A 14,075-nucleotide genomic window follows, 5' to 3' on the forward strand; every position below is an offset into this window, starting at 1 on the left:
GGGAGAGCGGCGACACGTTGCACCAAAAGTTTTTCCAGCTCGCTCGAAAGTTTTCCGCCCACAAAGTTCGGCGCAAAGCGGACGAGAAAATGCTAGAAAATTGGAATACTTTCAAAAGTTTCAAACCGAATGCAAAGGCATCTTTCATTTCGCTCAGCAGGCAGATGGGCGTGGCGGGTGGGGGGCGTTGGTGTTGTTTGGCAATTTTTCCAACTTAATTAATAATTAATTAGTGAATCTTCTGAAAGCCAAACAAGTGGCCGATGGCCGGCCGAAAGAGGGAAATTTTTATATGAAATAATTTCATGTTAAAACCTCGCACAAAAGGCCATGGCAATGCAGAGTGGCGATTGGGAGGGGCTGCACTGGAAAAAAACGAACTAGCTTAAGCACAATACAACAAATACTTGGATCCATATAAATGTTTGCTTTTAGAGCGGCTTACTTCAGTCGCACGTAAACGATTGTTTTGAACAACTTATAGCACAACTCAGTCACATTTTTGGGGCAGTGTACTGGGTAAGCCGGACACGGACTGAGCTGGAGGTCAGCGCGTGCGGCGGCTTTTGTTGGCCGCACTCCGCGCATTAGCGGCTAAATTACTGGCCAGTCCGCTGAGAGTGCTCGTCCGCTGGTCGAGATGGTCAAGGATGGCGGATGCAGGATGAAGGATGAGGTATGGAGGATGCAGGATGCAGGAGCAGGCGGCACTGTGGTAATTGGAATTAATTCAGCATTAAGCAGCATTTTCTTTGGCCAACTCTGCGTGACCGTGGGCGGGGACATCGCGACCACCGCCGCTCCATTATGGAGTACCAACATTTTGTATAATTTTTTTCTATTCCCTGTCCCGCTTTTAATGCCATCGCCTGGGTTGTTAATTAATTGCGCTTACTTGCCGCAAATGGCAGTTGGCAAGCGAGGTGGATACGGGTTTTCCCGTGTCCCGTGTCCCGTGTCCCACGATGGGCGTGGCCGGCAGTTAGTGGCCAGGATATTCCTTTCGCACAGAGTCATTAGCGGGCGAGCAATTAGCAGAACTTGGCAGCGAAATGCAATTGCGGAAATATTTTTGCAAGAATGCAGTGCCCCTTTTCGCAGAACTCGACATTTTATCTCGTCTCAAGCACATTAAATAGTTGGTACACAAAAATATTAATTGCTTTGCATTCAATCAAAGTCGCTTTTCTCTATTGACACAAAATAGAATATCCAATTAAGTTTAATCTTTGTGTAAAGCTATTCCAGCATAAGAGTCCAATTACTCCTAATCACATGTCAGTTAGGCACCCGCATAATCATCCCCGGAATGTCTGCACTTCAAGTCAAAGGCAACAATTGCAGTCAGCAACAAACTCACATGCAATTGCACATATGGTACACATATGGAACTTGTATACTTTCGGTGGCCAATGTGGCGTATGCGCAATGTGAATGCGAATTTTGAGACAAGTGGAGGTCCTTTTCGAAGGGCGAGTGAGACGGCTACACTTTGTCTGCAACTTATTGATATTTTGCTCAGCACGAGGGTGGTAATTAAAATATATAAATTAATTTGCAAAAATGGTATTCTCAAGTTATTGCCATTTTGAAGCTGCATATGCAATACTAAACAAATTTTCATTATAAATCATTTCTATACTTTACTTTCCGCTCATTTTCGAACACCCTTTGTTCGGGAACTCTTCAATCCACCCGCTGATTGCTCGATTCCTCATCGCATCGACTTCTTGTAACAGTTTGGTCTGTTTCGCTTGTACGCAATGCCACGCCCCCCTGCCAACCGAACGCTGCGCCGCCCCCTTGCGCACTGATTAACTGTTCGGTGTGGGTGGAAAATGCCTTTTGTTTTTCAACTGACAATCGCCAGTTTTCCTCCTGCCTGCAGCCAGTGTCTTCCATTGTCCCAGATATATATTGTAGATAGTCATTGTGCTATTTTCCGCTTGATTACGGCCAAAGGATTTTTGGCACACACGTACTCACACCCACACCCAAACACACACACACAACACCCACACCCACACCCACCCCTACAACCAAGCCAAACAACACCACCCAGAATTTGGCATTGTTCGCTGGCATTTGACCGCGGGTTTGGCACTCGCAGCTCCACAGTGCTGGTGATGCCTCCTCCTGCTCCACCTCCACCTCCACCACCTGGGCACCTTGGCAACCATTAAGTGGATACGCTTATTATCCATTGTTGGCGTTGATATGAGCCAGATCCCCACATCCCCGCATCCGCTCCTCTGACCTCTGCGGCCTGACCTCCGTTGCTGCTGTGTAATTTTATTCATAAACTCAACTAAAACACATTGCCGGCTTTGGCTAAGTACCGGATTTTGTGTGGGTTTTCAAATAGTGGGGATGTGTGCACTGAAAAAGATATATCTAAAGTTATTATGAGATATATTAATTGATGTTATTTAGATGATATATTTCAGCAAAATTGAGACGCATGCTTAGAGGAATTGCAATCAATTTAGCAAGCAGTAATATGCATAAGTTTGAGCCCTGTTTAGTTTACGATTTTTGTGGCAGTGCATTGGGGGGAATGGGAGGATGTTTTGTTTTCCGGGCTTATTTGCTGCTGGCAGTTGGCAAGGCACCAAAAAACACGCAGCAGGCGGCTGGCTGGTTTGGCTTTTGTGTCAATGAATACAATAACCAAATTAAATAACCAAGGTGATGCAGCCAGGCCCATAAATCCGCTGCCTGCAGGCGGCACTCGCTGCGAGTCCTGCGAGTCCTGTGAGTCCTTTTGCGAAGGGGTTAACAGTCTGAAAGAAGAAGATGGGGTAGCTGCAATTAGCGTACTCAACAGCTAGTAGATACTTATCTGCGGATCATAACTCAACAATGGCCTGGGAAAATCCACTATTCTGAATCCAGAGCCTGTCGTTTTGATATCCAATTTGTTTATTTGCGTTTATTCCGGCATAAAATCAAAATAAACGCTGCGGGGACGTTTCCACACATGTTCGTCTCTGAACGTACATATGTCCCTGTTCAAATGGCAAACAAATAATGATATCAACTGGCTGAGTATCTCAAGTGCAACCTTCCCACACACAGAAGATGTGTAGATCTGTGCATCCTTTGGATACATTGCTATCCGCAAGATGAACCTTTTTTCCACTCGACTGAATCGCCTGCGAAATGAAAAACCACTCGAGTTCCTCCATTTAGTTTAGCCCCTGCTCGCATTTTCATTTGCTTGTTTACCTTGCTGATTTCTCTTTTCACAAGAAGAAAGAGATCCCTTTTGGTTTTTTGAGCAAATTGCGAGCAATTTAACTGCAATTAAATTGCAATTTTACCACACACAAAGTCGGCGGCCGAGTTGCCTCGATTCCGCGAATCCCCACAAAGGCGTCAGTTTTCCTCGCCAGTTTTCCCTGAAGTGGCGGCTTTCCATTGTGCCACCTTTGTGTGGCCGTGGCCAAAAGGAAATAACACTGGAAACCTTTTGCATTTGCACATTTTACAATTATTTTCGCACTAAAAAGCGGCGAAGGCGCCACGCCCCCCACTCCCCACATCCTTCTTCCCGCCTCTTGACTGTGCTGTTATTTCTGATTTTCAGATTTTCAGCTTTTCACATTTCTTTGTGCGCGGCGCATAAACAAAATGGCCGCCTTCTTATCTCGCCCATTGTGCAGCGTTTCCCCGTCTCCCTCCCACCCACTCACTCCCTCTCGCTCCCTCTCACATCCCTCTCACTCACTCGCATTGTGCAGCGACGCGTGCTTTATAAATTGTATTTAAAAGATATAGCAAAAGCCAAACAATTCCTTTGAGCGAATGCCACAAATAATTGCTGCCTTGCCGCCGCAGCTTTTGTCTCGACATTTGGCTCTCGAGGAGCAGCAAGGACTCCAGGATCCCCGAAGGATCCGCGTCCCGAGGTCCTGCGAAAATGGCGACGGCAGCAGCTGGCACTTGAGCTAGGTGCTCTAATCGCGTTTTAGCCACGAAACGCAAGAGTTATGGCCACCAATGGCACTCAAGGGCTTCTTCTTAAAGGCGGGCTTAATACTTTTAAATTATGTGGTAAACTTGGCTTGATATTATAGTAATTCTCCTTTATTTCGCATAAATTGTATGGATTCATTCGATTTTAATTACACGTCCACCGAAACACCTTGTTCTACGTGCTCAAACTGCCTAATTCCTTTTAGACACCTGGTTATTATGCATGAATATTGAATATAAATATTAATTAACGAGTGAGGAAGCCAGGACTTGGCCCGAAGTCAATGCCAAGATGGAGGCAGAAGTGTAGAAGTTTTCCTGACTCGACTGCCATGTGCTGAATATTTAATTTAATTTAATTAAATTCACGCTGAAAATAACGTTGCAACAGCAAGTGCCAGCATCCGACGTAATGAGATAAATTTGCATAAAAATGTGCTGACTTGTCGCGTTTGCGAGCACATCCTTGCATCCTTGTTGCCGAAAGGAAAGCTATTTGCCAGTTGGCATCGTGATGGTTTTCCAGTTTTCGCTTTTCCAAGGGAAATGAGTTGGCTGGCGCTAATCCTTTACAGGACGAAATGCTGACATATGCCAACACCAGAGAATCGCATGCCAAATTAAATTTTAAATAACTTTCCAGCGCAGCGGCAAAGGATAACAACATTTTCAAATGTTCAAATGTTTAAAAAAATTCGCTACTTACTCGAAAGTGGAGAGATGGGCACGTGCCGCAAATAAAGGACGACGATGTCCCATTGTCCTCGCAGGATGCTGCCTCTAATCCTGATTCCGTCAGCTTAATGTCACCAAAACATATTTCACTTTCACGCAAATCGAAAACAAATTCAACCCGCTGTTAGATACAAAATGTGTGTTTGTGTGTGCCTACATCTCCCATTTTTTCCATTTTCCCTCTTGTGACAAATTGTTATCCTTTCAAAGGCTCAAGTGTGCGTCAAGTCATTGTTGTTGTGGTCAGTTTGGCTCGTTATTTTGTCGGTCCTGCAATTTATCTGAAGTAGCTTGTATCTGATGCATGAATTATGCGCTTTGGCTGTTTTTGATCATTTTTCGCCACGACCGAACCATAATTTTTATCCCAAAAATTTGTATCTCGAATTTGGTACAGTGGGAACTATATTATAAACATTATACTGATTTGTCTTTATTGTAATATAGGTATCTACTATCTTAGATGTATCTTTACCATAAACGTCTGCATAATCAATCTTGTGTTGTATTTCTCATCGACTCACTGATATTTACCTAACTGCAGTTGAATAATTTACCAAGTACCCTTGAATCTGATTGCCAAATGCCAACCACTGTGTCACTGCGCACCCCTTTTTCCCCTTTCCGGATCGCCAGTCGGATCTAATAAACTTAACAATAACCGCTTTTTATCGCCCGCCCCTCCCCGAACGTTTGCCATAAATAATTCTAATAATAAATTAAATGCATCCGCAACCGCTTTTCGCCTGCGATTCGGGTCAGTGATGAGTGAGCGAGTGAGTGAGTGAGTTCCACAAGCGATTTGCACCCCCATTTGTCTTGCCAAACTCAGACAGTTATCCTTGGCCATCGGGCAGGAGCACACAATGCGCAGCCCGATCCACCGCAAACCCATCCTCCATCCTCGCATCCTTAAACCTTTTCAATCGCATTGCGAACTCGTATTTTGAGGGAAAGTCAGTTGAGCGTGGCCTGTAAATTGAATTAAATGATTGTGTTGCCAGTCGAGATACATTCTGATTTCTAATTACCCATGGGCAGGCATCACACACCAGACACCTGGCCACAGAGTTTTATATCCTGGCGAATGCGAACTGGGAAACTGGGGAGCTGGGGAGCTGGGCCAAGTCCCCCTCTCAATCAAATGTGTGTAATGAACTTATTTACACACTTTCCGTGACGAAATTTGATGGGCGCTTGCGGTTGAGCTGCGCTGGCAAATGAAATTCGGGAATGTCACCCACAGACACAGACACTGCCGAAGCATCCAAACATCCCAACATCCCAGTGTCCCAACAGCCAAGCATCCGCATCCATCCACCACCAGAAATGGGCCATCCACCCACCCACAAAACACCCCACCAATGATTGCGGCCTTGCTTTTTGACACGAGCATCCACACTGCGGATAAGTATCTTGTCGAGAATACAAATTAAATGTAAATTTATATACCATACCATTATGTGCGAAGATACATGAACTGAAGATACTAGTATTTAAATAACAATTGCCTTTCGTTAATAAGACTACAACAGAAATACTAAAATAACTAAGATACTAAGTTAAAGATACAAAGTTGCTGATACTAAGTTGAAGATACTAAGTTAAAGTTACTAAGTTGAAGATACTAAGTTAAAGATACTAAGTTGAAGATACTAAGTTGAAAATACTAAGTGGAAGATACTAAGGTGCTGATACTATCTTGAAGATACTAAGATAAAGATACAAAGTTGGAGCTACTAAGCTGAAGTATCTTTGAGTGCTCAAAGTTGTAATGTTACTCTCAATCGTAGGGCTATGTTTCCCTAGTATTTCATATTTTCTCGCAGTGCAGCCATCCCGGAATCGAGTGGCATCCACCTCTCCACCCGGCCCAAATATTACAAAGTGTTTTTGCGCCCGTGGCAGCGCGTCGCAGAAAAGGGGCGTTCTGTTTGGCCGGGAAAACGTTCGAAAGAAGGGGAAGGTGGGTGGGAGGGGAAGGTGGGTCCTGGGAGCGCGACGACGTTTATTGGCAATAATTACGCCGGGCTGCCGTCGACGTCTGACCGGAAACACCAGCGGATCAAACGCCCAGTTCAGCTGGCGGAGGAAGGCAACCCCGAAACGAAGATACTTAGCAGCTCCATTCCACTGGGCGGGCAGACAATGTCAAAGTGTGATTTTTCGCTTGAAATACTTTTGCACAAATGCCTTGTCTGCCCGGGGAACTCGAGATGCGAAAATATGTTTAACTGGCATTTTGAATTATGCTCGAGTGTCATTGTATTGTATTGGGAAAAGGGGGCGGTTGTGGGCGGTTGGACTTTGGCTGGCGAACTTCGGCATTATTGAAAATTGAAATTTATCTTGTATTTATTGAATGTGGATTGTGACAATGTGGTGAGTGAAGTGGCTCTTGGGGCGTTCATAATGCACTAATTGAGAATTTACTCTCTACTTATATCATTAGAAGGAGTAATACATATGAACTGGTATTCAGTCACGCCGTTTTAATATGTAAATTTGTAATCTAATTCGTACGATAACTTAAATTAAACTTAAAGACTTTTGTTAAAGACTCCTGTTAAGTTCAGAATCTAAATACAAAATGTACGACACACAACGGTTTTTTTACTTTTCTTTGCCGCACAATTTGGAAACGCATTTAGCTACATAAAACGTATTTCCATCTGCCTGAATTTCAAGTCACTTCTGAAGTGGACGCGACTCGAGCACAAAACCGATTTTAATGTATATTATATGCAGCATTTAAGGATTTAATTTCCTGGAATTGAGTGTGCTTCCCGGAGCTTCCACGGCTTCTCCGCCTTCAACTGCCAGCCCCCGCTCTGCCAGGCCAGGGGTTCTACACTGCAATTAAATATTTATCAGTAGTATGTAGTATCAAACTGGGTACCTTGCTTTAAGATTAAGATATTCAACTCAGTTATCATAATAGTCTTGCATAGCGATATTTACTAGCTACTTTATTGATTTCTGTTTACTTGAAGTTACTTTATTTATCAGCGAAAGCAACTTAAATCAGAAACTGCAGTTTATTTAAATGTTGAGCAGTCACTTCAATATTTACCCCCCCAATTAGGGGTGCTTTTCGCTCAGTGATCCTCAACTGAGATCGGCGGCCATTGTGCGAGGGCTGCGCCTGCGTTTTTCGGGGCGATTGTATAATTGAACGATTCTGGTTTCGAGAAGCCATCACAATGGAGGACCGGCGCGAATCACTTGAAGGTATAAACTTGGGCATTGTACATGTATACTTTACACATAACTTCGTTTTGTTGGCATTATGTGCGCATTTCAATAATCGCAATCACAATGAACACGCGAGTGCCCACAAAGGACTCGGCCATTTACTCGCATGTATTGCATGTATTTATTGTGCGATACGAGTACGATTACGAGTACGAGTACGATGTGAGATCGATCCTTTGTTCGCCTCCTTTGTGCAATGTGTTAAAAAGTTGTAAGCATTCTTCATTATCCGATACCAAGACCAAGCCGATGCCAAGCCCAAAAAGAAACCGATGCCAATTGCAATTGGTTCTTTTTTTGGGGTTTTCTGCGCAGGCGCAGCGTCTTGAATTTCGTCTTGCATTTCGATGCGGTTGCATCCTGCACCTAAGCGCTAGGCGATTTCCAGGGAATCTATATCGTGGGTACTTTTGTGAAATTGTAATTCAATTAAACAAGGACTACTTCCTCCTTCCTTTGTGCACATAATTGTACTGGTAATTGATATTCGCTGGCTGGGCTGAATGACGGGGCAATTCAATTAAGTGCTTCGACAAAAGATTAATTGTGCGTGTGGGCGAGTCCTTGCGGCGATTGAGGTGGTTCCTCTATGCGAGGTCCATATGCGATATGTGTTTCCATGTACATTTATATATTTATATGTAGACGTGATGGGAACCAGCTGCAACAGAATGACAAGGCAGACGGCATTGCTCATACGCCCGGGATGCCGACACGAGCCAGGATATAAATTGTACTATGTCACACGCATGACGTCAAATCGAAATGCCTGATAATGCGAGAAGTTAATGCCGCACATGGCGAATTATGTTTTGACATCCTGGAGAACAGCGAACAGCGAACGGAGAACTGAGCAGCGGGCGATAAAAGACAAAATAACTTTGTTAACGAGGTCCTTAAGGACATGCACACGCCCGTTTCCCGTTCCCCAAAAAACAAATGCTTGTCACTCGGCGTCTCTGCCACTCGCAAAAATCCCCCTTTTTCGTCCTGCGAAAGGAGAAAACGGAGAAAGGAGTGCTGGAGTGATGGAGTGCGTGGAGATGCCAGTGGAAAAATGCCAAACGACTGGGACAGGAATGGCGGTGCTGGGTCTCCGGGTGGCACATTATCCTTTTGAGAAATGCTAATGTTATAGCAGCTAGCAGCCAGCACTTATAACCGAAAAAAGATAAATATGCAAATGTGTTTTTTCCCGCCAGTTTTTTTCTACTCCACATTTCCATTTGGCATAGTTGCGGTCGCTATATGAAGCGTCGTTAATGTCCTTGATATCCTTTTTTATTTCTTAATTCGAAGGCCTGTCTAAGGGTCTCACAGCTAGCACACCCTATTTGAGTTGTAAATAAAAGTCCAAATGAAGCATTAAGCTTACAATTACTTGACAGTGTTATATTTATAAGATTTTAAAGATGAATATACAAGTAATTATAATCTAAGTAAATCCAAACGTAGTGCACTTCAAAAGTCCATCAATGTATTTTACTATGCGATTAAATTTCAATATGAAATATCTTTCAGTTCGCAGTTCCGTGTTTTTTCAGGGGTTATTCCACGGATTTTTTCGCTTTTCGTTACAGCAGCTCATACACTAAGCGAAATTTGAATAAAAATCAGCGTAAATTGCAGACATGTGCCGCCTGCCAGGGCGAGAGTTACAGACAAAGGATGCAGGGGCTGCTGGGAGTGCATCCTTTGTGCTGGAATAATAAATCGGTTACGGCTTAAAGGGCGATAACCATTAGCATTCGGTTAACTGCGCGTGTCATTACAAATTATTAACAATTCCAGACCCAAAAGCGACAATCGACAAACAAAGGGTCGCTTCTCAAGGCGATTGACTCGAGTTGCCCAAGAATTTTTCACCGTAGAGTGGGATGTGGGCTGTTTGGTGCTGGCGAAACACGAAGATCGCATGATTTAAATGCCATTTTAATTGAGTTTCAGCCAGGCACCCGCTAGCAAGCCCAAGTATACATATATACAAATATATAGCCATGTCCACCACCCGCTGCTCTGCAATGCCAACAAGCAGTTTGGACGACATTCAAATGAAATTTGCCACCAGCTGGGAAAGCTGGAAGCTGGAAGCTGGATATCCTGCTCCTGGCTCTGCTGGGGAAACATGTCGCATGCCGCTCACAGGACGAAGTAACAACGCAAACTATGTACCAGTCGGCTGGCACACAGAAGGGGTCACAACTGTGGATTCCTATCTAATTTATAAATATTTCAAAACTCACGAAACTTGGAAAAGGGTCTAGAAATAAGGGAATCCTTTAGGTAACATTAAATACTTGAAAGGTAAGATATAATAAACTGTATTTTGGAGTACAGTATAGACATGTATCCAAATGTGAAAGTACTAAAATATTAGCTCTCATTTGAAACCCCTCCCTATTTGTGTGAACGCGAGTGTGTGCTTTAGGGCCAAGGGGGCGTTGCAGTGCCAAGTGGCCAGGATACAGCGGCCTGCCAATTCGGCGCCATTGCCGTTCGCAATTATGAAACTATGCTGGAAGTGCTCGATGCGCTTGTATTGGTGAGCGTTTCCGGCTGCCATTGTGTAGCCACACCATGTGCCATATCTTCGGAACTTTTGCCATTGGCTGGATGACTGGATGGTTGGTTAGATGGTTGGATGGTTGGATGGTTGGATGGTTGTTCCTGGGCTGCGAGTCCTTTGTGCCTGCGGCAAACTCGAAATCAATATCAGTTGTATCCTTCGGCAGCAACAAAAGAAGCTGAGCCTGCTGATTGACAGAAACAATCCGCACAATCACACTCACACACAAACACACATAAGCACACTCACACACACACAGTGGCAGGATGAATGCCATCGGGAACTTGGAACTTGGAACACAATCGCAGAACAACCCTTCAACACTCAACTACATTTTGATTAAAATTTTATTTGTTGCTGCGCTTCCAAATACAATACATTTATTTCCTTTGAGCTCACGCACACAGAGAAGCGGAAAACAGAGCACAGAGCACACAGAAAACTACTCGAGCAACAAAGCGCACAAAAGCGAGTCCTTTTCAGTTTTATTTGATTATTTTTATTTTTGTGTTGCTCCTGCTGCTTGTCAACATTCCAAAGGGGTTGCCTGCCAGCCCGTCCAGGACTCGCCGAGTCCTTGGCTCCCCTACCCTTCCCTCTCACCCTCCTGCTGCCACTGCTGCCTGCGAAATAAAATGTATAACTTCCATTATTATTTTTTATTTAGTCCGCTGGCCGCTTGTCGCCGCCAGTGATGATGACCCCATCCGGTGTCCTTTTCTGTCACAGAGCCACCAAAATATAGGATACTATCAAAGACACTGAAACAAATCTTTCCTTTTTACTAAAATGAGGAAATAAGAAAATAATAATGTATTTTAACATACTTGTGTATAAAATCATGCGCTATAAGTCAGCTCAGTTAAGTATTGTTTCATTAGTTAAACTTTCCTGTGTTTTGATAGTCTTAAAATCTAACTCTGAACTTTCAGATTCAATTTATTGTTAATATTTTAATTAATGATTTATATTTGAAATATGTATTCAGTTCCTAGGGAAATCCAGCTTTTCCCTGTGCATATTCGCACTTTTCATCCACTCTCGCATTTGTGAAACTTTTGGCTTTTCCTTTGACTATTTGCACTGCCTGACACGCTGGCGCTGTACGAGTATTTAAATATTATTTTAAATAGTGTTTTTTGCGTGTGTGTGTAAGCCGTCTGCATTGTTTCGTCCTGCGTCCTTCGTCCTTTTCGCTGCTGGGCGGATCCTTTGTTCCTCCGCTCGCTTTTGGAGTAGCTCTTGAGTTACGTTGCCATTTTCGGTGCTCTGTGCTCCGATTGCTCCGATTGCTCCTCGCCTTTTGCACTTTATTATTTGAGCATTTATTTTGCATATTGTGCTCGGTTTGTTTTTTAACCGGCTTTTGTGGCTCAAGTGCAGGGATATAGTGGAGAGAATTGCTTTTTAGTGTCGGGCATTTTCCGTGGCATTTGTATTGCAATTTATTGTCGAGGTGTTGGAGGGGTATAGCCTACTATCTTTGATTGTTATGCGTTCTTTCTACGGTAAGTCATCATTAGAAATTGATTTGAATCTGATCCCCCTTAAAACATCAAACAATCTGCCTTCTATTTGAATCAGCACTCATCTAACTCGATTCGCGCGTGCCAATTACTCGCAGGATGAAGTCAGTTCGCAACCGAGCAGACCGCAGCATTCCACGTGTCCTGCACAAAGGACTCGACACACTCACAACCCGATGCGATGTCAATTAAACAAACAAACAAACAAACACACTGTTGGATAAACATCAACGCCCCTTGATGAGGCAAATCACGGCATTTAGATATTTATCGCACTCTTAACTCGGCTAACCCCATCGCAGCCAGGCCAATCGCAACCACTGGCCACTGCACCACCCAACCACCCAACCACCGAAACACTGAACCACTGTGCCACAGAATCACACGTCGATGTCAACCGCAGACTACACGTGACATTTACGCAGTTGAAAGAGCAAAATCAAAACGTTTGACGAGGATCGTGGATATGCAAAGGCAAACAATGGAGTGCAGCAACCCCGAATTCAGCATCCCACGCTATTTAAAATCCATTTGAAATCCATTTAAAATCCAGCACTCTGTCGCCTGGCTGGGTTTTAGGGAATATTATAAAAATATATCCTAAGGTACAGTTGCCATCGCCAGCAGCGACACATATTACTATACTATACTATACCATACCGTAAAGAGGCCTGTCGGCTGGGATAAAAGAATCGAACTAACCTATTGAGCAGGCCACACCAAATGTAGGAAATCATCGGTATATGTAAATTATGAGTTTTGTGTAAACAAAAAACCCGCGCAGTGAGTGCATCAAAGAACAGGTCTGCGGGGTGGAATGAGCCTGAGCCATTAGCCAGCCATCCCAGCTACTGTATTCAATCACATATCTGGGCATTCGAGCTCACAGCTCACAGATGCACATGCCACATGGAACTCAATGGTCGTATCATGTGTTGGCTGCTTGGGCGGCACATACTACCAACAGCAAACAGCAAACAGCCAACAAATAACAGCCGAAATCAAAAGCAAAACAAACGCAGGCGATCCAAAAAATTGATTTCTCATCGCATTGGCAGTTGCCCAACAAACGACGCAGGTTTCACTATTTCTGATGGACCCTCTGCTTATTAGCCGACTGTGACTGTGACTGGCTGACAAAAGGCCCCCAACCCCCCCAAAAAAAAAAATAGGCACAGTGGTTGGGGAGCTATTTATATTGAGTGTACTTTAATAACTAAGATATATATTAAAATGCCTTCAGAAATAATAATTGGGCTTACTATAATAGCTAGGATATATATTTAAATAACTAAGAAATAATTCATGGGTTTACTATAATAACTAAGATATATGATTAAATGCCTAAGAAATATTTATTGGGTGTACTACAATATACACTGGTAGGCACAATTATTTTGACAAAATGTTCTTTCGTGTTTCTCAGTACTCTTTGATCTTGAGCTTGAACTAAAATTCTTGCTACTTTTTTTATATGCTATTATTAATATGCTATTTATGAATTTTTGCGCACTCTTTGAACGCTGCTGATAAAAGAGTACTGAGGAACACGAAAGAACGTTTTGTCAAAATAATTGTGCCTACCAGTGTATATAAATATATAAGATATATATTTAAATACCTTAGAAATAATTATTGGGTCTTCTGTAATAGTTAGGATATATATTTAAAAAATTATTAGGTATACTATAATAATAAAAATATATATTAAATACCTAAGTAGTAAGCCATGATCCTTCTGTGTGTGAGATTCTTTAAATGTTTTTTAAAAACCTATTATACCCCTTAAGTTACCTTACTCACATTTGCCCCTTGATCCTGTCTAATGGTTCAGTTTTCCCAACTCCCAGCTGGTGCCACTGTGATTTTCAGTGGCTGTGATTTTCGGTGGTCTGGGCCACCTACTTTACACGTTCGCTACTTGAAATGGCATTTGTTTTCTTTTCCAGTTTTTTTTTTCTTTTTCACTCATCCGTCGACGTTTTCCCCGCGCTGTCTGTTGGAAAAACAAGGCA

The sequence above is a fragment of the Drosophila yakuba genome, chromosome 3R (genome assembly GCF_016746365.2).
Source record: "Drosophila yakuba strain Tai18E2 chromosome 3R, Prin_Dyak_Tai18E2_2.1, whole genome shotgun sequence".
Classification (NCBI taxonomy): domain Eukaryota; kingdom Metazoa; phylum Arthropoda; class Insecta; order Diptera; family Drosophilidae; genus Drosophila; species Drosophila yakuba.